The 27,653-nt window shown below is 49.1% G+C and overlaps 1 pseudogene; it reads right to left on the bottom strand.

Moving 5' to 3' along the window:
* Positions 1–921: 921 nt before the first annotated feature.
* Positions 922–4,353, bottom strand: LOC136524486 (uncharacterized; annotated as a pseudogene).
* Between the last annotated feature and the right edge of the window lie 23,300 nt (positions 4,354–27,653).

The following is a 27,653-nucleotide window of genomic DNA, read 5'->3' as shown; positions in this document are numbered from 1 at the left end:
ATTTTAATTTCCCTGTTGTTTAAATTTGGATGCAGGGGACATGTGCTAGGTATTGGTTTGAGGAAGAATATGTGGTGTTCCTTCTTGATAATGGTTATCTACCATCAGCTGCTTCTACCATTGCACCAGCTTCGACAACTGAAGTTCCTAAGCTTGTTGGAAAAATTGATAGCTTAGAGCAGAGTCTGAACAAGGTGAAGGAAATGGTTGGCAAGAACAGGGAAGGCATGGGAAGCTGCATTTGTCTTGTCTGTGGTTGTCTGAATGTAACATTCCTGGTGCTGGCCATTCTTTTGGTTGTAATTGTAATGTTGAAGTAGGCAATGATGATGTAGCAGGACATGCTGTGAAGTGGGTTGGATATGTTTGCCACATTTGATATGCTTTTGGCTATGATGATGAAGTAGGCTAGCTAGGACATGTAGTGAACCTGCTGTCCAGGATGTATTTGTAGTTGGTATGAAAATATGGGCCTTTGTGCTCTGGGACTTCTCTTGTGTAACCTGTACATTTCTGATGTATGTTGGAAATAAAGATCCCTTTTGCTTATGATGATTTACTTGTGTGGAATGAATTTTTGGCAGCATGTCTGTAACTTCTAGGCTATACATTTTGTGACAGATTCTATACATTCCATGATAGATTCTGGGCATTACATGACATTATCATGTGTCATGAAAACACAACAATCTAGGCACTATATATAACTTGCATCATGTGAATGAAGTCTAGGCACTATATATAACTTGCATCATGTGAATGAAATCTGGGCACTGTAACTTCCATCCACTGAAAACAAAGTCATTGCATATAAGGTCTTACAATTTCATAATTCAGATATAAATGTAGTAGCATAATTCAAATACAACAATATCAATAATAGAAAAGTTCATGGTTCACAAATCTCCAGAAATGCAAACATCAATCATCATCACTGTCTTCTCCTGAAGTATTGCCTTCTTCTGGACTATGGTACTCAAGGTAGGTTTCATCTTCATCTTCATCATCGCCGTATGTTTCATCACCTTGAGTTGTATGTTTTTGTCGACGGATGCTCTCGACGACGTCTCTACTAACAAGGCTGCCTGGTTCATTATCCATGCGCAACAAATCCATATCAGGATGAATGTCTCCCACTGCACCATCTCTTGATGAAGTATGCTCCTCTTGGTATGCCTCCTAACATCTCATCTGTACTTGTTCATGGATTGGTTGGTTTGTGTCGGTCTCGTCAACATCAAATATATGTCGGTGGCCAAATTCTTGTACCACTCGCCAACATGGACCTAACTTTGTATCTTCCAAGAAAAATACTTGTGAAGCATCAATGGCTATAATGAAAGGATCATTCTTATACCATCGGCCTTGGCTATTTATGCTCTTGAAGTAACCATCATCTTTCAGCTGGTATGTCTTTCCCTCTAGATTGTACAATTCACACCGTAATAAGATAACAGTTCTATGCCCTTTGCTGTTCTTACTGTAACTCAACTCAATAATGTCTGTGATTGTCCCATAGAAGTCAATTGTGTCACCACCGTGAGTACCTGCAGTTTTGATGGTGGAGTTTTGTGTCTTCTTGTGTTCGTCACGAGCCATAGTGTGGTACCGTACCCCATTGATTATGCAGGCTATGTATGAATGCACTCGCGGATCCGGCCGACATGCTAGTGAGTACAGGTCTTCATCAACATGTGTTGTGCCTTCATATTTCAATTTCGTAATCTGTAGGTTGTAAACATACAAAATTATTGAGTTTTAGAGTGTATTGTATCATAAATTATTAGGTCATGTTGTAGAAGCTGCACACACATGATTCTCAAACCATGCAGCAAATTGTGTTGACATCATTTTTTCAACATCGTTGACCTCTTGTTGTTCTAATTCTACCCTATACATGCTGCAAAGGAAGAAGATAGTTAGTCTTTTTTGTGACACTTGTTTTGAATAAAGATGGCTCAAATGAAATTACAACAATTACTCACTCTTTGTATTCATCAACCTCTTCGCAGTTATTTAGAACAAAACAAACCATGGAGTCATAGTCTTTGTCTTCATAATGAAGTTTTGAAGCACCCAACAGGTTAACACTATGACCAAAAATAGAGTAACCATTGGGTGAGATGTTCTTTTCTCCATCCAAGTATCTTTCAGGCCTAGTGAACCTATTAATAATGTCACTGAAATATGTTGAGCACTGGGTCATACACTCATAGGCAGTGTATGCCTCTGCAATAGAACCTTCAGGTCTTGCTTTATTGCAGACGAAACGCTTAAAGGTGCCCAATCTTCTCTCAATGGGGTACATCCATCCATACTGCACCAGTCCCCTAAGGAGTGCCTCATCAGGTAAGTGAACTGCTAGGTGAACCATGACATCGAAGAATGCAGGAGGATAAATTTTCTCTAGCTTGCAAAGGATAAGCACAATATCTTCCTTCATTTGTTTTAGTGCATCAACCTTTAGAGTTTTTGAGCAAAGTTGTCTAAAAAACCTACCCAACTCAGCAATTACTTCATATACGTCTTTTCGCACCAAACCATGAAGGCCAGCTGGTAAAATACGCTGCAGTAGTATATGACAATCATGTGTTTTCAGCCCATGCATTGATCCTCCTCCCTCCATATTGACACATCTTGATATATTGGAGGCATAGCCATTTGGAAACTTAACATTGCTCACAAATTGCAAGAACTTCTTCTTTGCTTCTGGTGTTCGAACGTAACAAGCTCTTGGCTTTGAGGATGCAGCACCAGTGTCATCTAACAAATGAAGCTCTTTTCTTATACCTCTTTCTTCCAAATCTACTCTAGCAGCAATTGTGTCCTTTGTCTTGTTCGGAATATTAAGTAGAGTTGACAAAATGTTTTCACATATGTTTTTCTCTATGTGCATAACATCAAGGTTGTACTGTAGCTTCAATTTTGACCAGTATGGCAAATCATGCAAGCTAACCTTCAGATGCCATACTGGTTCTCCACCACGGCGTCGTTTTCTTGATTTCGGCTTATCTGGATTCTTGCCAGGAACATAGCAAACTTCATCCAACCTTGCCATAACCTCATCTGCACTAAATTTCCTTGGCTGCTCCCTATTTTCATGGTGGCCATTGAAAGATCTATTTTTCCTCCATGGATGGTCGTTTGGGAGGAAACGTCTATGGCCTATGAATCCAATTTTGTTGGTCAGACATTCGGAGCATGGATTCTCATCACAGTGCACACATGTGAAGTAACCCTTAGTGCTTCTGCCTGACATGGTACCTAATGCAGGGTAGTCATGGATTCCTCACAGAATCGCTGCACGCAGACTGAAGTCTTTGCCTTCATATGCATCATAAGTAGGACACCATTCTAAAGAGTTAGCATGTTTGCTATCAAAGGCTGCATGAACACATGGAAATCTTTGCCCGATGATTTTTTGCCAGGAATTAGTAAAGCAAGCATGTAATTGGATTGGTCCATACACATCCATGGTGGAAAATTATATGGAACCACTATCACTGGCCATATGCTATATGAATTGGTCATCTGACCAAATGGGTTAAATCCATCAGTAGCAATGGCAAGCCTCAAACTGCGAGGATCATCTGCAAAAGACTTGAAAGTATCATCAAATTCTTTCCAAGCTTCTCCATCAGCAGGATGTCTCATTTCATTCTCAACTGCTACCCTCTTTTCCTTGTGCCATCTTGCATATTGTGCCCGCTGCTTTGAGATAAAAAGCCTTTGGAGGCGTGGAATTATTGGAAAGTAACGGAGGACCTTGTGAGGAACTTTCTTTTTGCCCTCCTTGTTCACTTTCCATCTTGTGAAGCCACAAACTAGGCAATGATCATCCTCTTCATGGTCTTTCCAAAATAAGGCACAGTCATACTTGCACACATGAATAGAAACATAACCAAAACCAAGCTTCTGAAGTAGAGCTTTCATTTTATTATAGGACTTAGGGAGGCCGGTCACATTTTTGAATGATGTTGAAAGCAACTCAAGCATTGCATCAAACCCAGAATTTGTTATATGATTGTACACTTTTATATGCAACATTTTAATAATGAAACTTAGCCTAGACTCCTCGCTGCAACCTGGATAAAGTTCATGCTTTGCCTCTTCCATGATTTGCTTATATAAGTTGGCACCGACGCCATGGCTTGCTGTGGTGTACAGATCTTGAATCAAACCCTGAACTCCCCGTTCACTATCATCTAATATGACATCTTCAGCTTGTCCTTCATCATCAAGTGGAGCCTGGTCATTTCCATCCCATGACATATCTTCAGGTACAACAGGGAGTTCTCCATCTTGTACAACATCATTATCTCCCTCTCCATGGTGAATCCAACTTGTGTACATTTTAGAAATACCATTGATTTCTATATGCTCTTGTACCTCAGCTTGACTTTTATCTCTTTGGTTCAGGCATTTGCGGCATGGGCACTTGATTTCCTCATGAGGCCTATATCTAGCTCTGACATGTGCCATGAACTATTCAACACCATCCATATAGGCAGGAGTAAATGGCGCACTATTATAAACCCAGCTCCTATCCATCTGGACAATGTAAGTGCCAAGAATTTAAAAATCATGATGTGGACAAATTATGTTTATGCTTCATATATGTTGAAAAATCAACCTTAAACAATGGCTGCCGAGCCAGTGGCAAGCAGATGGGCTGGGCTGCGAGGCTTTAGCAGCTCCTCTGGCCGGCCGGAGATGCACCAGCTGTGGTGGCCGGCGAGGCTTCAGCAGCTGGCCAGGCGCTGAGCAGGTGGCTAGGTGAGGAGCAGCCGACTGGCGACACGCTGGGACCTGAGAGGAGGAGCAGGCATCTAGGCGAGGGAGCAGTCGAGGTCAGCGCACTGGGACCTGAGAGGAGGAGTAGCTTCATGCAGTCGCCCCTTAGCGTGCGCTCATCGAGCCCCAGCGAGGAGCATGTGGGGTATGGTGTCGCCAGTGAGGAGTAGGTGGGATAGGGGTCGCCGGCTATGGAGCAGGTGGGGGTGGTCGGCAAGGAGCAGGTGGCCAGATGTGGCCGGCTTCAACACATTTGTGTCTTAGCCAGTATGCTAAGTATGCCTTGGTACACACATGTGGCCCCTACAAGTGGAGCAAAGTTTCTATGACAGGTGGGGCCTTCATGGTATTTAGGCCTTCATTGTGCAAAGCTCATTCCTTTTTTTGATCTTTGGCAAAAAAATTGTAACTAGTATTACTCCCACATACATGCTCCAAATTTGATGTTTTTTTTCTAAAATTTTCTAAAATCATGATGTATCCATTAGTTGCATTGAGTTTGGTCATATTTGAATGTAACAAAAATTGAACACTAACAACTTTGAATTTCCAAAAAGTGACAAAAACAAACCACATTTAGACACTAAAAAATATTTCAAATGAAAAAGTCATGAATACAAAAGTTGAACAACTCATCAACATCTAAAACTTTTGTATAGACCATTTTTTCATATGACAAAGTGATTAAAACTTTGTTCTCAAATTCTACTTATCTCTCTTATAGTTCATTTGAGAACAAAGTTTTAATCACTTTGTCATATGAAAAAATGGCCTATACAAAAGTTTTAGATGTTGATGAGTTGTTCAACTTTTGTATTCATGACTTTGTCATTTGGAATTACTTAGTACCTCAAATTTGAGTTTCAAGTTCAAAATTTTCCAAATTCAAAGTTTGAACTCTCTAAACAAAGTCAACTGAAAAAATGTCACAAATACAAATGGTAGATCTCGATGCGCTGAACAACTTTGTTTCTTACCATTTTTCCAGTTCGAATCATTTAGTACCCCAAAATGTATTTGATTTTGTAATAATACTGTTTCTATGACTGACAAAGGGGCCCCACCGCGCCAGGACAGAACAATGCAAGTGCTGCATTCTGCCACCGACACAGCGGACCCACCGCGTCAGACCAAAATTGGCTACCTCCACCGCCCGCTCTCCCACGCGTTGGCTGTGACCGACAAATGGGCCCCAACATGCCTCCTGCCTGCCTAATCAAAATTTTTCCCCTCCTACCTTATCCTCTTGGGCACCACAGTCCACTCCCGGTCTTAGTCCACTTAGCGCCGCCACACCGCCACACCGCCGCACCACCGCCTACCAAGCCACCGCACCGCCGCCCATCCCCTCCATCCCCGGCCAGGATCTACTCCTCCTCGCGCATACCATGGCCTCCTCCTCCCTCCCCAAAACCTAACGACACCCCACCTCCACCCACACAAATCATGCCGCCGCCACTCGTCCCCGACGCCGGAGGCCAGATCCATTCCCGGACTCCATCAGCGCCGACGCCGGAGGCCAGAACCACCCCGACGCCGGAGGCCAGATCCGTAGCTCATGCTGCCCCGACGACATCCATGGCTCATAGGGCGCCCGTCCACCACAGGGCGTGTGCTTACCACTACGGCTCCGCGCCACGTCGTCTGCCTCGTCGGCTACCCGCTGACACTTGGTGAGCCCGCTTGTAGCATCCTTGTTTTCACATCTTGGCAAACATCTTGCACTTGTAGCATCCTTGTTTTCACTTAGGTATTTACCTTACTAGGGCCTGTCTGCTTTCCACATTGTGTGCTAAAAGCACATACTATTTGATTTGGATGTACTGAAGTAAGTTGCCCAGAATACTGTCAGTTGCTTATTGTTCCTAATATTGGTTAAGTTCACAACTGATTTGAAACTGTTATTTCAATTGGATTGGACAAGTCATCTGTAACTGAGTGAAGTATATGCTTTATATTTACTATAAGTACTAGTGAAATTCAACCTTGGGTGTCTGGTAGATGGTTGTTGTTTATTGGCTACGGGCAAAGTAATCCAGTTATAGTGTTTATCATAATATACTAAGATGGACATAAATCATGCATGACTGAAAAATGTTAGATGCACAAGAAAGATGAATGTACATAATTCTAATCTTGTTCTACCATTGCAATGTACATGTCTTCTACTGACTGAGTTGGAATGCACACGCTGCAGTTCTGTTTTTGCAAAAAATTGTGAGTTGGAATGAAATGAAAGATGGATACATGTTGAGACATTGTTGTCATCTGTTAGTTGTTGAGACATTGTTGTCATCTGTTAGTTGTTTCTTGTCACATTTACCTGCATAACCATGTTAGTTGAATTTACTTGATACTTTGCCTTCTTTCTACTATTTAACAGAGTACTGATGTGTTAGTTATTTCTTCAACTCCATTTACAGAAACTAAATCTAGTTTCTGCTCTTTCTATGTTTCATCGTACTAAGTAATAGAGGAAATGACAAAAACCAGTTATGAGCAGAAGAGGGATGAGAATGTAAAGCGTGTTCAGGAAGTTTTTAAGTCTTTCGGTATTCCAATCTTAGCTCAGTCTATTAGAGAAGTTATATCAAAAAAGGAAAAGGGCAGGGGGAATTCAGAATCTGACAATCTAGAATCTGACATTGAATATGACCCCTCCTCTGATGTTGATAAACAATCTAACACTGATGATGACTATGACGATGACCTCAATAATGAGGTCAATACCGAGGTGAGATGCATTACTAGGCCAACTAACAAGTTTATGGTATATCTATTTCAAACATATAGTTCATTGTACTTAATTATGCTACTTGACACTTCTTTGTTCATTACTAAGATGCATGTTTCTCTTGGCAGGTAGGAGCGATGGTTCCAGGAACTCGCCCTCAGAAGAAGCAAAAGGCAGCAACAATGGCGGCTGCCAACCAGCAAGAACTACGGACGCCAATAAAACTCACTAGGCAAAGTGCAGCCATGCCTTTGCCTGGAGGCCGTCCACCACCTATGATAAAAAATCCCTTGCCTCCTAAGAACACTTCCAAAGCCAACCCTAAACCTATTGCCATCTCTAGTGCCAGCCAACTGCAAGGCCACCTCACACCAAACACCATGCCTTCGCTGCCTGGTGCTAACCCTGAGCATACCCCTAGACCCACTATTACCATGTCTCAGTCGAGGCAAATGACTCCCACAACTAGTATTAACCAGCCTCGCGCCCTGATCGGGGGCGCCCAACCCTACATGGTTGGTGGGCCCCCGTCGCACTGCGCTATATAGAGAGGTGGGGGCCGGCGGCTCAAAGTATGAGGTTCGCCGTGAGCCGCAAACCCCACCGACAAACCCTAGACCGATCTCGAGAGGGCGCGCAGCCAGCGACGGGAAGCTCCGCTGATCCTCGCCGTCGCCACTGCTACGCCCGACCGCACTGCATCGACGTCCGTGCAACCTCTACTCCACCCGTCACTGCCCGTGTGCTGCCTCCATCACCGAACCCGCGATGGCTAGCACAACCGCGACATCATCTGGAGGCTCAGGTTCATCACCAGCCCTCTCTCCCCTATCTCCCTCTCGGTGTAGTGTTCTAGGTCTAAATGTGCATGTGTTTCATGGTTCTATGAGTTCATCCGCCTAGATCTACTTTAGTCGATCCACAGAATGTCAACACTGCACAGGCAGCTGCAGGTTTGGTAACTCTGAACTTGTGATGAGAAAATTTGAGGACGGGTGAGCATGGTTCTCTGATCGACTCGCTTGTTGTTCTGGTGTATGTATGTTGAACTATTTAGTCTCACGGCTCAGAGTATAAATAAGCATTGAGAAGAGAGGAGGATCGAGGAGGCCTTTCCCCAGAACATGCTGCTCCCAGTGACTAATGATCTCGAACATACATGTATCCTTTTACTCCTTGCGATTATAGCTGTCTCAGCGAGAGATCTCCCGGTGCCTCCCTTGCCCAGGCGGCCAAACAACGATTTTTTTTAGAAAGGCGGCAAAAGCTTTGCCGAATTTTTATTAGATGAATAAAAGAAAAAGACTATGTTAATTACAGCAAAATTACTCGAAACAAAAACAACTCTACAACTAAGACACGAGGGCCAACTACTATGGCGTCACGGGCCGTGAACCACTGCGAACAAAAAAGAGAAAAACAACTCCCAAATTAAACATCAAACTGAAAAAACTGCTACTCCGCATTGACGATGGATCTTATTGCCAACTGGTACTATTGAATGTCCTCCTTGCAAGGAATTGAGCCTAGCTCAACTGGTTGGGTGAGAGGTGTGGCAATGTATCCAACCACCCAGGTTCAAGTCCTGTCTTGACTAAATTTGGGTGCCTATTTTATCTTCTTAATGAAAACCCACCTAGTTCCTCCTAGGTTGGATCTCATTTTTTTTAAAGAAAAGCGACTTGCAACGGTTGTAGAGATTTTTGTTGGAAGGTCCTTCTATTTCGTTCCTTCCAAACGTTCCACCAAAAGTAGATCATAATTCCATCTATGTTTTTCCTTTGTCTTCTTTGAAACTTGGCACGGCATTTGCGCCAGTAATTGTGTAATGGTCCATTCGTTCCCGCAGAGTCGGCACCGAAAGATTTAGCCATTGTTTTAAATACGACCAAACTTGCTTCAAGAATGGGCAATCCTTACAACGATTGGGATTTGAGAATTATGACTTTGTGAGTCATAGCATGGTAAGCCAACAAAAGAAAGCTCCGATGTAGGGAATCAAGTCTGCGTCCTGCACAGGCAGCTGTAGATTTGGTAACTCTGAACTTGTGATGAAAAAATATGAGGACGGGTGAGCATGGTTCTCTGATCGACTCGCTTGTTGTTCTTGGTGTCTGTGTGTTGGACTATTCAGTCTCACGGTTCAGAGTATAAATAAGCATTGAGAAGGGAGGAGGATCGAGGAGGCCTTTGCCCAGAACATGCTGCTGCCAGTGCCCAGTGGCCAGTGTTACGTGTGATTAAGTTACTAATTTGGACGCCTATGTTATGTGGGCCAGATTTGACAAAGAAAATTATTGTAGCCCACTAAAGCTGTACTTTAATTTGAGCTTTTTCATATGGCTGTGAGGCATGGATTGACCTTTTAAACTTCTGATGAGATTCAATGAGCCATCGTGGTATGGCTCTACGCAAGCGTGGCCTACAGAGCAGGTCAAGAATCTGATATGGAGATCAATGGTGTTCACGTGGTCATATATTTGAAGCAATAATTAATATAACAAAAGATTCAAGCGAATGTTTATTATATGAACTTTTTTACTATGGTTGGGATGCATCAGGAAGCGTTAGATGTGTTTATGATTGGTGGGCCTATATGAGGGAAGGCGTTGGGAGGCATCAATGAGGGAGGCGTCGAGAAGCGTTAGATGTGTCTATGATCGGTGGGCCCATATACGCCGTAACGCCTCACAATGCCTCCAACGTTAAGGGGATTAGGACTCCAAATAAAAGAGTGATAGTTCTATTTTCGTAGTTCTTTTATTTAATCAAGGGAAAAAGGCTAAATTCATAATTATAAAATTAATGTTTTGGGAAGTATAGTTAGGGTGTATGATTTAAGTACTAAAGTTAGATAAATATTTTTTTGAGTAGTATAGTTGGCATGAATAATTCAAGTAGTATATAGTTAGATAAACATAACATTCTATTTCTAGGGTTCATCCAGGCCACCACCTCCTCAGCCGCCGCCGCCTACCTCCGCCGGCGCTCCCGACCCCGCGCCAGGACATCCAGGCCGCCGAGCTGCGTGGCCCGCTCGGCCGCCCTCCTCCGGGCGGCTGCCGGATCGGGACCGGGCTGCCGGGGGTGCTGTACTGGAGCAGCGCCGACGGTGGCAGAAGGAGGCTGCTTGTGGCGCGGGCGCGCGGCAGGAACAGGTTCGGTGGCGGAGGGCGGGGAACGACCAAGGATGAGGCGGCGGAGGAGGACGAGGAGCAGGCCGCCGACGTGGTGATCGTCGACGCAGGGGACGACGAGGAGTACGCCTCCGATGAGGTGTCCGGGTTCAGGGGCCTCGTTCTTGATCTCTCTTACAGGTGTGATCACAATCACACACATGTATGGGTCCACGTATTAGAGACATGCGGATCTCATATACTTCTGTTTCAGCACACTATGAAACTTGAAAAAGGCTTAAATCATCTCTTCCGCTAGAGAATCAGATCAAAATTGTGGAATGTTTTGCACATGTATCAAGAAGCAACATGCATGGTTTAACATCAGTTGCAGAGTTACAGTTCTTAAACTGGTGGTCTGTTTCATAATACCTTGAGCCTTTGGGCCTTCTTGTTCCAGTGTCACTAATAGCTATACTGATGTACTGTACATTCTTTTTATTTGCTTTTCGAGTATGATCAACCACATAATTTCTGCATGAAATTTCTATTTCCACAAGGCACTTCTGTCATCAGATTTCGATGCACTTAGCTGGAATTTGATCCTCAAGTGTGCTGAACTGAAACTATACTCTGCATTCAGGCCTCTGGTGTTGTTTTAAGGTTCCACAGTTGCTCAGGTAGTAAAGAGACGAAGAGTCAAGCAGAGCCTTAGTCGTAAAAACATTCTTTACATACTCCCTCGTGCTCCTATGGTAAATTTCTTCTGCGCTGCCTATGATCTGCAATATGGTGCCTTGTTGATTGTTAATCAGTATCTTAGCTGTGAAAATACAGAATAAAAAATGCAGTCTGGGCTTGACCAATATTCGGCTGCATATAATATGTCACCACTAACCAGTTACTCCAAAATCGTTTTTATTGTTGGCTTGATATTCTGTTTCGTCCTGCCATAACTAAATCATACTCAACGAATAGTTGGTGCTACTTAAATTGCTTATTTGTTAGCCAAATACACATGGAGTATTTAAAATGTACACTCATTAGTAATTTATGTAATAGCGTTATCAATGTCATCAGTTTCAATTAGCAATATGCATTTTCTTTTGACAAATATACTGCTGTTCTCTTATCACCAGGTTCTACTGAAATGCTCACTCTTGATATGTAACTGCTTTCATTTGAAGGCACAAGCTCTTGGCAGCAGTCATTTGAAAGAAGAACCAAGAGTATGGTAGGCCACTGCTAGACAGGGCAGCAGCTCAATTTTCAGCAATAATTTGATCAAAATATCTGAAGAGCCATGTGCTTGGGAATCTGCATGGAGAAGCATATGTGAAAGAACGATCCGGCGTTTCTGATGTCTGAAAGCTATAGAAGCAACATGATCCACTTCAGCACATGGCCTTAAAAAACGCTGTCCAGCTTGCCTTCTCAGGATGCACTGTATTAGTGATTATGAATTTGAGATAGGTAGAGTTTTCGGTAATCTACAGTTTTCCTCGCCTTGGTTGCACATATCGGTTCTTTTTCGGATTTTGTCCTAGTGATCGACGTTAACAGAAGTGTAGCATAGAAACTAAACTTGCTATGAATAATTAGCATGGAAAGCTTAGCCTTTTTGTCAGTTACTACAAAGGTAGGTAATTAACCAACCTTCTGTGTGTACCTAGTATTCTCGTTCTAGTATAATGCATATGGAAGCCTGGTTCTCTAATTTGCAATCTCTCCTGTATGTGCTGCGTGTCTCTTTGAAACTGCAAGAATTTAGCAGCATTCCAATTAAAGTGCTGTAACACTTGCTCCAAGGCAGAGTACCAAGATGGGGATCGAGGGAGTAGTAGTAGCAGCAGGAAGTCACAGCAGGGAGTAATAATTGATTTGTTCATATCTGATGCCCTCATTAGACAATGCTGGGTACACATATAGGTTCATTTAATGGGCCAAGCCCAACACCAAAACAGGCTCGCAGGCCCAAACACTCAACCCGCTAACTACTCAATACTGGCCCATAGTCGAGGTCATGACAAGGGATTGAAAATTTTACAATCTGTGAATCCAGGCACCCTTGCTGCAAGTTTGGAGTGTCTGCACCGCCACATTAAGCTCCATTCTGTTGAATCTTCTGTATTGCAATTTATTTCATTTTTTTAGAATGCTCAACGGCTTGGGATCTAAAGAGTGAATGTTTTGCAGCGTTTCCGTGAATTGCTCAAATGTACTTTTGTGACGTGGTTACAGAGTATTTAGAATGACCTAGATTTCTGACAATTCTCGAAAAAGTTTGCTGTATGTTGGCACATGTATTTTACAGGACGTGGACAGGTGGGTGACCAATTTGAATCAAGTGACATACGTACAGGTCGCTCATTCATATATATAGACCAAGTGGAGATTTCAAACATACGTACAGGTTTGAACATTCAAACAGAGTAACAAAGAATATTAAAGGGTTCCATCTGATATACGGCATAAATAAAAATGAAACACATAGATCACCTCTCCCTGAATCTTCTAGCTTCTTTCAGTCAACTCTAACAGGAAACTAACAAAAAAAAAGAAAGAACAGCTGCCCCTACTTCCTACATCTTCTGCATTTTCTCAAAGAGGATATTGTTCTAATGAAATCAACTACTGCAAGCTACTGAATAAACGATCAAAATTTTGCTACAATGCAGAAAGGCAATGCCCACTGCTATGTGGTTGTTCTCTGACTTCTGCGGCATACTTCAGCAATCGGCATACTTCAGCAAGACATTTATTCAAGCAGGCCATAGGCATACTTCAGCAAGACTTTTATGCGAGCCACAGAATTTGTGTCCATCGGCAGAGCACTCAAGCTGAGGAAACAAGCACTACCCATCTGTTAAAGACAGCTAACAAGCACTGTAAATAAGATTGAAAACTAAATGTGGGGACTTGCCTGCAGGTTCTGGTTCAGTAAAGGGAAAAATAAAAATAAAAAAACAGAATCTAGATTTTGACACTGATGAATTCTCAATGGAAAAGCATATAGCGACAGCTATTTTTATTCTTAGACCTTATAAGACCCAACATTATGCATGGGACATGTCAGATGACCTGGTTATCAAAATAAATAGTAGTGCCGCTTGAAACATTATGCATTTACATGTTCTTCCAATCAAGACCCTTTCTTCTGCAGGGATTAGTGTGTTAACTCTACCAGCAAATCCACCATTTCAGCAAACACTACAGTAGTAGTGTTATTTACTTCCATTCAGCTTACTCAATCGGAGATCAAGCTTCAAAATAGATAAATAACACACTGCAATTTACAGCTTCAAGGCACAATAAATTGTAATTTACAGCTTCAAGGCAAAGGTATGGTCTACTATTTCAGGAGAGAATCACTCCAGAAGATAGTAACTGAGTAGCTTTAGCAAATAGCTCAACATACTGACACTCAAGTAGCACAAATTGTAAAATATCTCATACTCCATAGAAAACCTCTCAAAGATCATGGAGATCCCAAGGTAGCTAAGAAGTTCATATCAGAAGTAACAGAAAATTACTGATGATATTTTTCCAAAGAATATTCTTTTTCCTGTGGTCTGATCTGCCATTCCTTGCAAGGTAAGGAAAAGGCAGGTTTGAAACAACAGAGCTTACAACCTAGCATAAAAAAACCCCTCAAACACTTGGAACAAGATCCAAATAAGAAAACCATGCACAATTTTAGTCTCACCAAATTCAAGATTCAAAGTTAGAACCTTCAATAACATTAGCTGTAGTGGCCCTTTTGGATTAAATGGACGTAGCATCTGGACATCACAATAGATCATAAATGAATTCTTTTACAGGAATGAATAGGCCATAATGAATTGTTTGTAAGGAATTGAACACATAGGTGAATTGTTTTATAGGAATTGCATTTCCCTAAGTCTCCACCACTTTCCTCACTGTGTTTTTATGCTAGCAAACAAAACTTTGAAGAAGTCACAAATTTAATTGCTTCAAGATTTAATTAATCAATTGGATTCGACTGGACGCTGGATGGGCACTTGTTCGGTGAAAATCTTTTATTAGGCAGCTAAAAACTTCAGAATCAACTCCCATCATGTTTGGACCTTGACTGCTCAAAAGGCTATGATTAACAGTACAATTGACAATAAAGAGCATGCTAAAAAGCCTAATCACTAGGAAGAGTTCACCAACTATGGTTACCAAAATCATGCATTATAACAATTTAACCATGAGGCTTTCCTTGTGGTCTGTCAATCCCTATAGTGCACAATGAACACTGGTTTGAAACAACAGAATCTACTATCTAGCAAACCCATCAAATAATTGGAACAAGATTCAAATATGAAATCTAGACACTCTTCTAATCTTTCTGGCCAAAATTAAACGTCCATCCATGTTTGAACCTTCTTTAGCAGCAGTTGTAGCAGGATGTGGCATCAGGATATCAGGTGCCCCCTAGATATTACTACATGTTCGGATCACAATGAATGTTGCTGTTCTATATATGAAACCTGTCAAAGTGAGCTAACATATGAAACCTAACAAAGTGAAAGTGGTTGTTCTATATATCCAAAGGAGGCCTTAGGAGATTTGCCAATCGGTGATCTGAAATGAAGTTGGTCATGGGCCGGCCATAAGATAGCAGCTTATTGTGCCTTCTCTCTGATCCTCTGTTGTAACTATCTAGCAATTCCTTTTCTATTCAGCCATGTATCATTCCAATCTTGCAGTACAACTGAATACTAACCTGATAGGGCTACTGCCGGCAGGTAATTTTGGAACATAGAGCTAGATAACAGTGAGTTGTAGATCATTTCGTTGTGGTATTCTACCATAAGATACAATTGTGTAAACAAGATTCTGGTAGTTTCTACCCACTCTGACCACGTTTGGAATACATGAATTTCTTGTCAATTTCTTTGTTGGCATCTAGATAGAGAAAAAGGCAACGGGTTCTCATATATATGCATGCTTCTAATCTACAAAATTTGCAAATGATGGACACCAGCTTTTAGTTAATCTCATGCAGATACAGAAGAACAGCTAGTTCGACCAAGACAGTCTCAGCAACCCAGGTGCCACGTGAAGGAACATCCTGTCGGTGTTTCGGGCCGGGAGGTCCTCAACCAACTAGTAAATTTATCCTGCGTGTTCCCGATTCCAGATGGTGATGTAAAGAGACACAAGGATTATAATGATTCGGGCAATTCGAGCCCTACGTCCGGTCTGGGAGATCGATCTTGTATTCCTTGCACCGAAATGCTTGTAGTAGGGGGTTACAAGCTAGGTGAGAGAGGGAGCCAGTCCCAGGTCTCGGCGAGGTGTGATGTGGGTCGCTTGAGACGTTGCTCTCAGGCGGCAAGGAAATGTGTGTGTTACAGGGTGTTGTTCTTCGTCCGTGTCCCCCTAAATGGCCCAGCTCCTTTCCTTTTATAGTTGAAGGGAGGACAAGGACAGTACATGTGCTAACTATACGGCGTCGTGCGAACAGAGGCGGCGTGTTTGAGCCCTGTAGCTTGTTCCTGTGGCGGCGTGGTCGTCGGAGTGGTCCGTTCTTGGAATAATGGGGTGGCGTGTAGGTCACATCCGATCCTGTGCGTCATGGGAGCCCCAGGACTACCTCGAAGCGAGTGCGGCGGTCAGCATGCGAGTCACTGTGGACTGACTATGCGCGAGGCCGAGGCTCGGTCGGCGCCGAGGCCGCATCACAGGGGGGGTCTCGGTAGACACGAATCCCAAGGTAGCCGAGACCTTGGTGCAGAGTGCCGAGGCCCGGAGAGAGCGGTTGAGCTGGTGTGCTGGTTCGGAGGCGGTGATGACTCGGGCCAGGCTGCCCACGTCGTGTTGCTTTCGAGGCGGGGATTGCGGGGCACAGTGTAGTGCGGGCGCTGATCGTGGGCACAGCGTCAAAGTACAGTGGCCGGTAATCCCCGCCGCGCCCTGTCTCGGCCGGTATGACGCTGATGCGACCTCATGTCCCGTCAGCCATTCCGCGGTGTCGAGCCGTCGTCCGGCTGAGATTGCGGGAGTGGTTGACATATTAATGGGATATGACGTGCTGTCGGGAAGACCAACCGAGGTGGGGGCGACGGGCTACAGATAAGCCGGCCTCGCGCGAGACGGAGGATAAGGCCTCGCGCGAGATGGAGATTGGTCTCCTTGCCGAGGCCTTCCGCAAGAGGTCTCGCGCGAGGCGGAGCTCCTTGCCGAGGCCTTCCGCAAGAGGCCTCGCGTGAGGCAGAGATTGCGTCTCCTTGCCGAGACCTCCCGTGAGAGGCCTGAGGCGATACAGAGATCCGGGTGGGCTCAGACAGGGCTGGTTATGAGCCCATGGCTTTCCCCCTAACTTTGCCGTTGACGGGATTTTAGTGCCTCTTTTGGTGTACGCTCGGGGTACCCCGTTTTATGGTACCCGACAGTAGCCCCCGAGCCTCAGGGAGGGTGAGTGCATTCTCCCTGAGGATTTATCGGGACTTGGTTTGCAGTCGCTCCCGTAGGAATTGTGTTTTGTTTTTTGAGGTTTCGGTGGGCGCGCGCGAGCGCACCCGCCGGGTGTAGCCCTCGAGGCCCTAGAGGAGTGGAGTTACTCCTCCATGGGCTTTTTTTGTTTTCGTGTTTGAGTGAGGAGTTTTCATCGTATTTGCCGAGCCCACAAGTGCGAGTTTGGGTCGCAGGGGTCTCGGCGAGGTTGTAGGAAGAGCCCTCTAGCCTCCGCGTGGAGCGAGAGGTCCGTCAGGGGTTCCCCTGGCTTTTGGTACGACCCTCACACTTCCTTTTCGCTCAGAAGGAGGGGTGGAATGTGCCAGGCTACCCTCGATGGGCACGAGCGTTGGCACTTCCGGTGAGCTATTATCGGGTGAGTCCGAGTGGAGGCCCGTGCCCCATTCGCTAGGGGACGGCTAGCGGTCCAGAGATGCACTCCAAGAGTACCAGAGGGTTTCTCTAGTGGGTGCCGAGGCCATTTGCTGGGCCTCGGTGGCTCAGTGCCTCCCTACGGTGGGATCCCATTTGGAGACTTCCCTGCCGGTCTCGGACACAACTTAGGACGCCCTGAGCGATTGTTTGCTTGGGCCTCGGCCATTCGTAGGCTCACCCCAAAGTCATCCCTGACTCTGTTGCCCTGGGGCAGCTGTCGAAACCTCTAGGGGCCTAGCCTTCGAACCCCTGGACCGTAACGGACTTGGTGCCCTTTTATCGTATTTGTAACGAAACCTCTAGCGTGGACTTAGATCGTTTGTCTTTGTCTAGGGTGCAGGAGGAGCCCCCAAGGCTCCGCCTAGAGCAAGAGGGCGGTCAGGGGTCCCTTGGCTTTTTTATTTGACCCTCCCATATCCTTTTCGTTCGGACGGAGGGTTTGTTTGCCGAGCCCATTCGGATGCGAGCCGGAGCCACTGGGTCTCGACAGGGTTGCAGGAAGAGCCCCCTAGCCTCTGCACGGGGTGAGAGGGCCGTCGGGAGCTCCCCTGGCTTTTTATACGCCCCTTGTGCTTGAGGGTTTGTTTGCCGAGGCCCCTTTGGGTGCGAGCCTTGGTCGCAGGGTCTCGCCGAGGTTGCAGGGAGGGCTCCCTAGCCTCCGCATGGAGCAGAGGGCCATTAGGAGCTCCCTAGCTTTTTGTACGACCCTCGTGCTTCCTTTTCGCTCGGAAGGAGGGGTTGTTTTGCCGAGCCCCCTCGAGTGCGAACCGGGGTCGCTAGGTCTCGGCAAGCTTGCAGGAAGAGCCCCCTAGCCTCTGCATGGGATGAGAGGTCTGTTGGGGGTTCCCCTGACTTTTTTGTATGACCCTCACACTTCCTTTTTGCTCGGAAGGAGGGGTGGAATGTGCTAGGCTACCCTCGGTGGGCACGAGCGTTGGCACTTCCGGTGAGTTGTTATCGGGTAAGTCCGAGTGGAGGCCCATGCCCCGTTCGCTAGGGGACGGCTAGCGGTCCAGAGACACACTCCAAGAGTACCAGAGGGTATCTCTAGTGGGTGCCGAGGCCGTTCGCTGGGCCTTGGTGGCTCGGTGCCTCCCTATGGTGGGATCCCATTTAGAGACCTTCCTGCCGGTCTCAGACATGACTTAGGGCATCCCAAGCGTTTCGCTTGCTTGGGCCTCAGCCCCATATAGGCTCGCCCACGGTCGTCCCTAACTCTGTTATTCTGGGACGGCTGTCGAAACCCCTTGGGGCCCAGCCTTCGAACCCCTGGACCGTAATAGGCTCAGAGCATGGTTCCTTCATCTAAAAGGAATAGGCCGGGGGGGGGAATATCTTCCCTATTGGCTCAGCAATGGGTGGCGTGCCTTTTGAGGCAGTTTCCTAGGGAGATGAAACGACGCCTGCTGCCATAGTGGCCAAGCGTGACGTGGTGGATAGGACGTAACTGTTCTCACAATTAATGGGAATGTAGTGGGCACGTGGGTGGCAAAATCAGCTCGTGGTTAACCGCGCTGGATCGGGGGGAAACTTCCCTGATCTCATCACCCGTTCGTTTTGCCTCCCCCCTGCATAAATACTCAAAGAGTCTCGCCCCTCCTCACCTTTCCTTGCCTGTGTCAGTTCTGCTTCCATCGAGCCATTGCTAGAGCAGCGGGTGCCGAGAAGAAGAAGGGAGAAGAGCGAGCCAAGGGGAAAGCGAGAAAAAGCGAGAGTGTGGGAGAGAGAGAAAAATTCACCGCCGCATCTGATCCTTCCGTCGCACTCATGGTCGGTGACATCGTTGTTGCCGAGGCGGACCCCTAGGATCCTTCTGATGTCACCGTGGAGACACTGCAGTCGCTCGTCCATGGCGGACTCCTTTGTCCGGTGACGGACCCCACCAGGCCAGAGTGGATTGCTCCATACGGTGAGCCAGAGCTGAGGCCTCGTGATGGCTACATCGTGAGCTTCGTTTCCTTTCACGAGTGCGGCCTCGGTGTCCCGATGGATCGGTTCATGCGGGCACTCCCGCACTACTATGGTGTGGAGCTCCACAACTTCAACCCCAACTCCATCGCACAGGCGGCTATCTTTGTTGCCGTCTGCGAGGGGTACTTGGGGATTGCTCCCCATTGGGAGTTGTGGCTCCACCTATTCCGGGCGGGGCACACCACTAAGCCGACGGGCACGTCGGGTACGAGGAAGACGACGAGGGCCGGCGGCTACACTCTCCAAGTGCACCAGGACCGCCAGCACCTCTACATCCTGGCCCAGCTCGCGTCCTCCAATCGCCGGTGGTACACGAGCTGGTTCTACCTTCGTAACGACAATGGAGGACTTCCCCCCTACACTAGGCGGATTGTGGGGAGCTGCCCAGAGAGATGGAAGTACGGCATCCCAAAGGACGACTAGCCTAAGCTGTAGCCGCTTCTAGAGGGGCTGGAGAGGCTGTGGGGCCGTGGCCTTACCATGGCTGTGGTCGTGGCTGCCTTCCACCGCCGGAGGGTGCTGCCGCTGATGGCTCGGCGGCGGCGGCTGTTCGAGATGAAGCTGGGTGAGCCCATTGAGGGCATCCGGATGTCCTCCTCTGCCCTTTTCAACGAGGAAATTGTTCGTCGGGTTGGGGAGATGGTAGAGGCGAAGTTGAGGGGCGGCAACCTGACCCCCATCGCGATGCGACCGTCGTGGGGGTTCCTCTCACTGGTAAGTCATGTGCCGCTATAGCCCCCGAGCCTCCTCCGTTTCTCCTTACTTCTCATGCGCGTTCACCGTTCCTGTAGGGGATGAGGGATGTGCGCGCCTCTCCGCCGCCCGTCCCCAAGGATGCGAGGTGGCGGGCAATCAACTGTGCACACGCTGATGCACAGAAAAAGAGGAAGGACGCTGAAGCGGCGAAGCACACGAAGAAGATCCTCACGCGTGATGAGCTGGACAAGCGCCGCCATCAACAAAGGAAGGATGGTCTTCCATTGGAGGAATCCCCATCGTTGTCGTTGTCGATGGAGGCCTCAGACGGGGATGATGAGGGCGAGGTGGGGTGAGGTCCCCTGGACCATCTCCTTGACGTAGTGGAGGTGGTGCCTGGGGCGTTGGCAAGCAGCTCGGCACTCCCGGGAGGAGGAGGAGAAGCAGACCCAAGGTCAGCGATTGCCCGCTCTGGGGCCGAGGCCGACACACCTAGGGCGCGGGCGTTGGGCAAACGCGCTGTCAGCCCAGTGGCTTGACGGCGATGGTGGAACAAGTGGCGGCGAAGGCGACGCAACCACCCCCGCAGAGGACCGATGGGGCGCCGGGGTCCTTTGAGGACCGGCCGGCGCCGATGGACATGGAAATGATGCCTCTGCTGCCGCCATCGCCTTTGCGGACGAGGGTCGCCGTGGCGAAGCGGTTGCTGCCCTGTTTGAGGTAGGTGTATCTTTGGTGGGGTCACAGCACCTTCCGTTCGCTCTTTGGTCCCATTCTAACCCTGTAGGTGATTTTTCCTTAGTCAGAAGCGGCCTGCGGATGAGCTTCCCTTGGCACCCCTTAAGGCGCTCAAGGTGAGCCCTGGCTCCTCCGCACACTAGGTGGCAGAGGCACAAGCTGCTATACAACACAGCGCGGCGTCGGCGAGGGTCGACCCAAAGGAGCCGGCCACCCAAGGAGGGGCCGCCGAGGCGACCCCAACACAGACAGGGGAGGGAGTGCTTCCGCCCTGCGAGGGCGAGGCTCACGAGTCAGATGGGGCCAGGGTGCCCTTGGTTGCCGAGGCCCCCGGGGTCTTCGAGGCTGAGGCGATGGAGGCCGGGGCGCCCAAGACCGCAGAGACCACAGTGGCCGCGATCGGTGTTTCTGCGACCACCGAGGCCACGATGGCAGAGGCCGGAGCCCCCGAGACCGTCGAGGCCATAATTGCGGAGGCCAGAGCCCCCGAGATCACCAAGGCCGACATGATGGCGGTGAGGCCGTCTGTCCAGGAGACAGAGATGAAGGCGGCTGAGGCCTCAGTGGCGCCCTTGGTTCAGGGCCCCCCGTTGTTACGAGAGAGCGCCTGGGAGGTGGAGGTCTATCCGATCTCCTCCGACGATACTTCCTGGGCATGGGAGGTGGTCGACGCCGAGGAGACCGGCACCGTGGAACAGCCAGCTCTGATCTTGGGTGAGGGAAGCTCGGCCCTCGTGCGGGTGTGACCCGAGCCTCGCGGGTGGGATCACCCGCGGGTACTGTGGCAGAGCCGAGATGACCCTGAGGGGGAGCCTCTGTTTGCCCTTGAGGACGCAGCTGAGGGCGGGCGCTGGGGCACCTTCGAGCAATACCGCCAGCTGGCGGAGCGGTCGCTACGGACGGCGCTGTCCGTGGTGGCAAATGAACTGCCCGGAGTCGCCCAGGTTCGTGTTTTCTTTTCTCGCGCGACATTGTCTTTTTCTGAGTTTTGTTACAATCAATGACCCCTATTCTGCTTCCCCAGGAGCTCGAGACCCGATCCCTTGGGAAGTCGGTCTTTCTCCGGTGGGAGAGGGGCGTCTGGGACCAGCTTCAGCGGTAGAAGGGCCTTCTTGCCGGCGCCAATGAGCTCCTATCAGCACAGAGCGTAGAGGTAGAGGACCTCCGCCTTCGTTGTGCTGATGCGAAGGTCAAGGTGGCCACGGCCCAAAAGCAGCTCGCCCCTCTGGCGGCGTGGGTCAAGGAGTTGGAGGAGGAGCTCACCCGCGCGACTAGCGATCGGGATGCCTTCAGGGCCCGAGCCATTAAAGCTATGGCCTCAGCCACGGCTCTCGCGGGGCAGCTAGGGGCGGAACAGAATGTGCACCGGCTGACGAAGGGCACTTTGGATGAGGCCCTTGCAGCGACTGAGGCCTCGCGAACCGAGGCTGTGGTTTGGAGGGGGACGGCCGAGGGTGAGTCCTAGTCCCCTCGTTTTATTTTCTTTTCCTTATGTTCGTTCCCTAACTTCCTTGTGTGACGCAGAGCTAGGGAGTGAAGCTTCCAGGGCGGCCGAGGCTTCTCGGGTCGAGGCCCAGCACTTGAAACAGAAGGCTGAGGCTTCCCGGGCCGAGGCCCTGTGCTGGAAGGAGAAAGCCGAGGCCTGTTAGGTCGAGACCCGACGCTGGAAGCAGAAGGCCAAGGGTGAGTTCCGTGGGCTTCCGCCCCTAGTTTAGGTGTTTTTTCCCTTGCTCAACCTCATTCTGTTTTCCATGGTGCAGAGTCAGAGGCGGAGGTTACTCGGGCAGCCGAGGCTTCCAGCGCAGTGCAGACAGTGCTCGAGACTAAGATCGGGGAGCACGAGGCGCTGAAACGTGCTGCCCTTTCTGCCTGCGAGGCCTTGGAGGTCGAAGGGGCTCAGTCAGGCAGCTCCCTTGGGAGCTGCTTGATCGCGCTGAGCAGCTAGCTACGTGAGCGGCTCCGAGGAGCACTGCACAAGGGTGTCAAGTGTGCGTTGGCCATCATCTCCTCTCACTGCATTGGCGTCGACCTCCCGGCCATCAGTGATGGCTATGTCCTGCCTGATGATGACGAGGAGGCCGATGCGGCAGTCACGAAGCTGATGGAGGCGGCAGAAGGCCCTGGCACTGCGCTGGTGACGCTCTTCGAAGAGGAGGTGGTCCCTCCCCTACCATCAGCCGATGCTGGAGGCCCTGAGCCTTGACTTGGGCCCTAGGGGCCATGTAAAAATAGAGTAGGAATTATCTTTGTATCGTAACGCTTGTGGCCATCGAGGCCTTTCTTTTTGAAGTATTTGTGTTTCTTAGTTGTTTTTCTCGTGTTTCTAAGCCTCTGCCCTCTATTGCTCCTGATCAGATTTCGTTTGCAAAACACCTCCTTAGAGCCTAAGCCATCCCTTAGGCGAGAGGTAGTGAGGGAGTGCCGTAGCCCAGAGGCGTAGGCCGTCTCGTGATTCTACCAACCTCTTGCTTAGGAAACAGACTTTGGTCTGAGGGGTTTTTACAACCGATTCGTCAGAGCATTCTAGAGACTTGGCGTAGGAATTTTTTTCGAAAAACGACTGAAGAATGGTGCGTGGGACTTAGGGGGAGTCCCCCATCTAGCCCCTGAGGGAGGCTTGGTTCTGCCGAGGCAGAGCCGAGTCTCCCTTACCATGTTATTGTATTGCCGAGACCCACGATGGGCTCGGGGGGGTTTCTCGAAAAATTAGACCAACTAAAGAACGCTTTTTAATTGTATTCCGAGAGACAACATATACAATGCTTGGAAATTTAGGGATAAAAGCGACGTAGCTGTTCTATGTTCCAAGCGTTGGTGAAGATTTTGCCCTTCTCGTTGGCCAGCTTGTAGGTCCCGGGCTTCAGTACTTGGGCGATGATGTACGGTCCTTCCCATGGTGGGGTCAGCTTGTGGCGGCCCTTGTTGCTCTGCTGGTATTTAGCCAAGTGTAGTAGCGCGACGTCTCGGGCTTCCTCTAGTTGATCGAGGGCGTCCTCTCGGGTGGTGCAGTTACTTTGTTCGTTATAGGCTTATAGCCTTGGGGAACCATATTCCAAGTCAGTGGGGAGGATGGCCTCGACCCCATAGACCAGGAAGAAAGGCGTGAACCCCGTGGCTCGGCTTGGAGTGTTCCTCAGGCTCCAGATGACCGATGGGAGTTCGGCGAGCCATTTCTTGCCAAACTTTTTCAACCGGTTGTAAATTCTTGGCTTGAGGCCTTGTAGGATCATGCCGTTGGCATGTTCTACTTGGCCGTTGGTCCTTGGGTGTCCTATGGCCAACCAGGCCACACGGATGTGGTGGTCATCGCAAAACGTCAGGAACTTTTTGCCGGTGAACTGTGTCCCATTGTCGGTGATGATGGTGTTAGGAACCCCAAACCTATGGATAATGTCAGTGAAGAATAGCACTGCCTGCTCAGATTTGATTCGATTGATCGGATGAGCCTCGATCCATTTGGAGAACTTGTCGATTGATACCAGTAGATGGGTGTAGCCTCCGGGGGCCTTTTGTAGAGGCCCGACCATGTCGAGCCCCCATACAGCAAACGGCCACATGATGTGGATGGTTTGGAGGGCTAGGGCCAGGAGATGTGTTTGTCGAGCATAGTACTGACATCCCTCGTAGGAGCGTACTAGCTTGGTGGCGTCGGCGACCGCTGTCGGCCAGTAAAACCCTTGGCGGAAAGCATTTCCTACGAGCGTCCGAGGCGCCGCATGGTGCCCGCAGGCGCCTGTGTGCAAGTCCCAAAGCAGGGCTCGACCCGCCTCAGCAGTGATACATCGTTGGAGGACGCCGGAGGGACTTCGCCTGTACAATTCGTCATTGCAGAGGATGTAAGTCTTGGCTCAGCGCGCGAGCCGTCGGGCTTCTGTTCTGTCGCTAGGAAGCTCCCCCCGATCAAGCCAAACGAGGAACGGGATTCGCCAATCCGCGTCCTGGTCGGTCTGCAAAGGCTCGGTGTTGACTTCCATGACCTCGGGCTCGGTCGAGGGGGTCTTGGCAGTAGAGGGGGCGTCGAGCCTTGTCATGGTTTCCATAGGCGGGCCCTCCTCCATTACCAAGGTGTAGTCAATGGAAGGTTTGTGAAGGTCTATGGCAAATACGTTTGGGGGGACCGGAGCCCATGCTGAGGCTATCTTTGCCAGTTCATCGGCGGCCTTGTTGTACTTCTGCGCGATGTGATTCCGTTTGAGACCGTTGAACTTGTCTTCTAGGCGACGCACCAACTTGCAGTAAGCCTCCATTTTGGGGTTGAGGCAATTTGACTCCTTCATGACTTGATCGACGATGAGCTGTGAGTCGCCTCGGATGTCAAGACGCCGTATCCCGAGTTCGATGGTGAATTGCAAGCCGTTGACGAGGGCCTCGTACTCGGCCACATTGTTGGAGGCGGCGAAGTGGAGCCGCACCATGTAACGCATGTGTACTCCGAGGGGCGAGACGAAGAGGAGTCCCGCACCTGCCCCGGTCTTCATCAAAGACCCATCAAAGTACATGGTCCAACATTCTGTCTGGACTTGGGTAGGTGGTAATTGGGTGTCAGTCCATTCAGCCACAAAATCAGCCAAGACCTGAGACTTAATCGCTTTCCGAGGCGCAAAAGTCAAGGTTTCCCCATAAGCTCGATAGCCCACTTGGCTATCCTGCTTGAGGCCTCCTGGTTATGGACTATCTCTCCCAAGGGGAAAGACGATACCACGGTCACTGGGTGAGACTCGAAGTAGTGACGCAGCTTGCGCTGGGCCAGGACTACGGCGTAGACCAGCTTCTGGATGTGGGGGTAACGCGTTTTGGTCTCGGAGAGCACTTCGTTGATGAAGTAAACAGGTCGTTGGGTGGGTAGAGCATGCCCCTCTTCCTGCCTTTCTACTACTACGGCAGCGCTGACCACTTGGGTCATTGCGGCGACGTTGAGTAAGAGGGCCTCGTCCCTAGTTGGGGGTACCAGGATGGGAGGATTTGTGAGCAGCGCTTTGAGTCTGTTGAGGGCTTCTTCGGCCTCGGGGGTCCAAGAAAAACGCTCGAATTTTCTCAAGAGTCGGTACAGAGGCAATCCTTTTTCGCTGAGGCGCGAGATGAAGCGGCTCAGGGCCGCAAGGCATCCCATGACCCTCTATACTCCCTTGAGGTCTCTGATTGGTCCTATGCTGGTTATGGCCGAGACCTTCTCTAGGTTGGCTTCGATGCCGCGCTCCGAGACTATGAATCCCAAGAGCATGCCTCGGGGGACCCCGAACACACACTTCTCAGGATTGAGCTTGATGCCCTTCTCTCTAAGGCATTTGAAGGCTATCCTTAAGTCATTGATGAGGTCCTCGGCCTTTCTGGTCTTGACCACGATGTCGTCCACATAGGCCTCGACGGTCCGCCCAATGTGGTCGCCAAAGACCTGGGTCATGCACCGCTGGTACGTGGCCCCTACGTTTCTGAGGCCAAAAGGCATAGTCACGTAGTAGTACATGCCAAACGGGGTGATGAAAGAAGTTGCAAGCTGGTCGGACTCTTTCATCTTGATTTGATGGTAACCAGAATATGCATCAAGAAAAGACAGAGTCTCGCACCCCGTAGTGGAGTCAATAATCTGATCGATTCGGGGTAATGGGAAGGGGACTTTTGGACAGACTTTGTTCAAACCGATATAGTCTACACACATCCTCCATTTCCCATTTTTCTTCCTAACTAACATGGGGTTAGCCAACCACTCCGGGTGGGGCACTTCCTTGATGAACCCGGCCGCCAAAAGTTTCTGCACCTCCTCACCGATGGCCCTACGCTTTTCCTCATAGAAGCGGCGCAGGCATTGCTTCACCGGTCTAGAGCCGGCCCGGATGTCCAAGGCATGCTCGGCGACCTCCCTCAGTATGCCCAGCATGTCCGAGGGACTCCATGCGAATATGTCAGCATTCGCACAGAGGAAGTTGATGAGCATGGCTTCCTATTTGATGTCGAGGGTGGCGCTGACCCTCAGCGCCCAGTCATCGGGGCAGGCGGGGTTGACCGGGACAAGCTAGATGGTCTCCGCGGGCTCGAACGTCCCTGCGCGACACTTGGAGTCAAGCGCCTCACCATTGAATTGGTTGAGGTTGGCGATGAGGGTCTTGGCCTCGGCGAGAGCCTCGGCGTACTCGATGCACTCGATGTCACAGTCGTATGCATGTTCGTACGTGGACTCAATCGTGATGATACCGCTGGGGCCTAGCATCTTGAGCTGGAGGTAGGTATAATTGGGAACTGCCATGAACTTGGCGTAGCACGGCCGCCCTAGGATGGCGTGGTAGGTTCCTCCGAATCCGACCACCTTGAAGGTAAGGACTTCCTTGCGGTAGTTAGAGGGGGTACCAAAGCAGACGGGAAGGTCGATGCGCCCGAGGGGTCGCGTGCGTTTCCCTGGTACGATGCTGTGGAAGGGTGCGACGTCGCCTTGGAGCCTCGATTGGTCGATCTCCAAGAGCTCCAGGGTGTTCGCGTATAGGATATTGAGGCCGCTGCCTCTGTCCATCAACACCTTGGAGAGTCGGGTGTTGCCGATGATGGGGTCGACAACAAGTGGGTACTGCCTGGGATTCGGAACATGGTCGGGGTGGTCATCTCGATCAAAGGTGATCGCCTCTTGAGACCAGTCAAGGTACCAGGGAGTGGCCACCTTGACCGAGAAGACCTCTCGGCGTTCCCTCTTTCGCTGCCGCGCCGTAAGGCACGCC

This window comes from Miscanthus floridulus, chromosome 18, assembly GCF_019320115.1.
Source record: "Miscanthus floridulus cultivar M001 chromosome 18, ASM1932011v1, whole genome shotgun sequence".
Taxonomy (NCBI): Eukaryota; Viridiplantae; Streptophyta; class Magnoliopsida; order Poales; family Poaceae; genus Miscanthus; species Miscanthus floridulus.
This window is presented reverse-complemented; position numbering and strand designations above follow the sequence as displayed.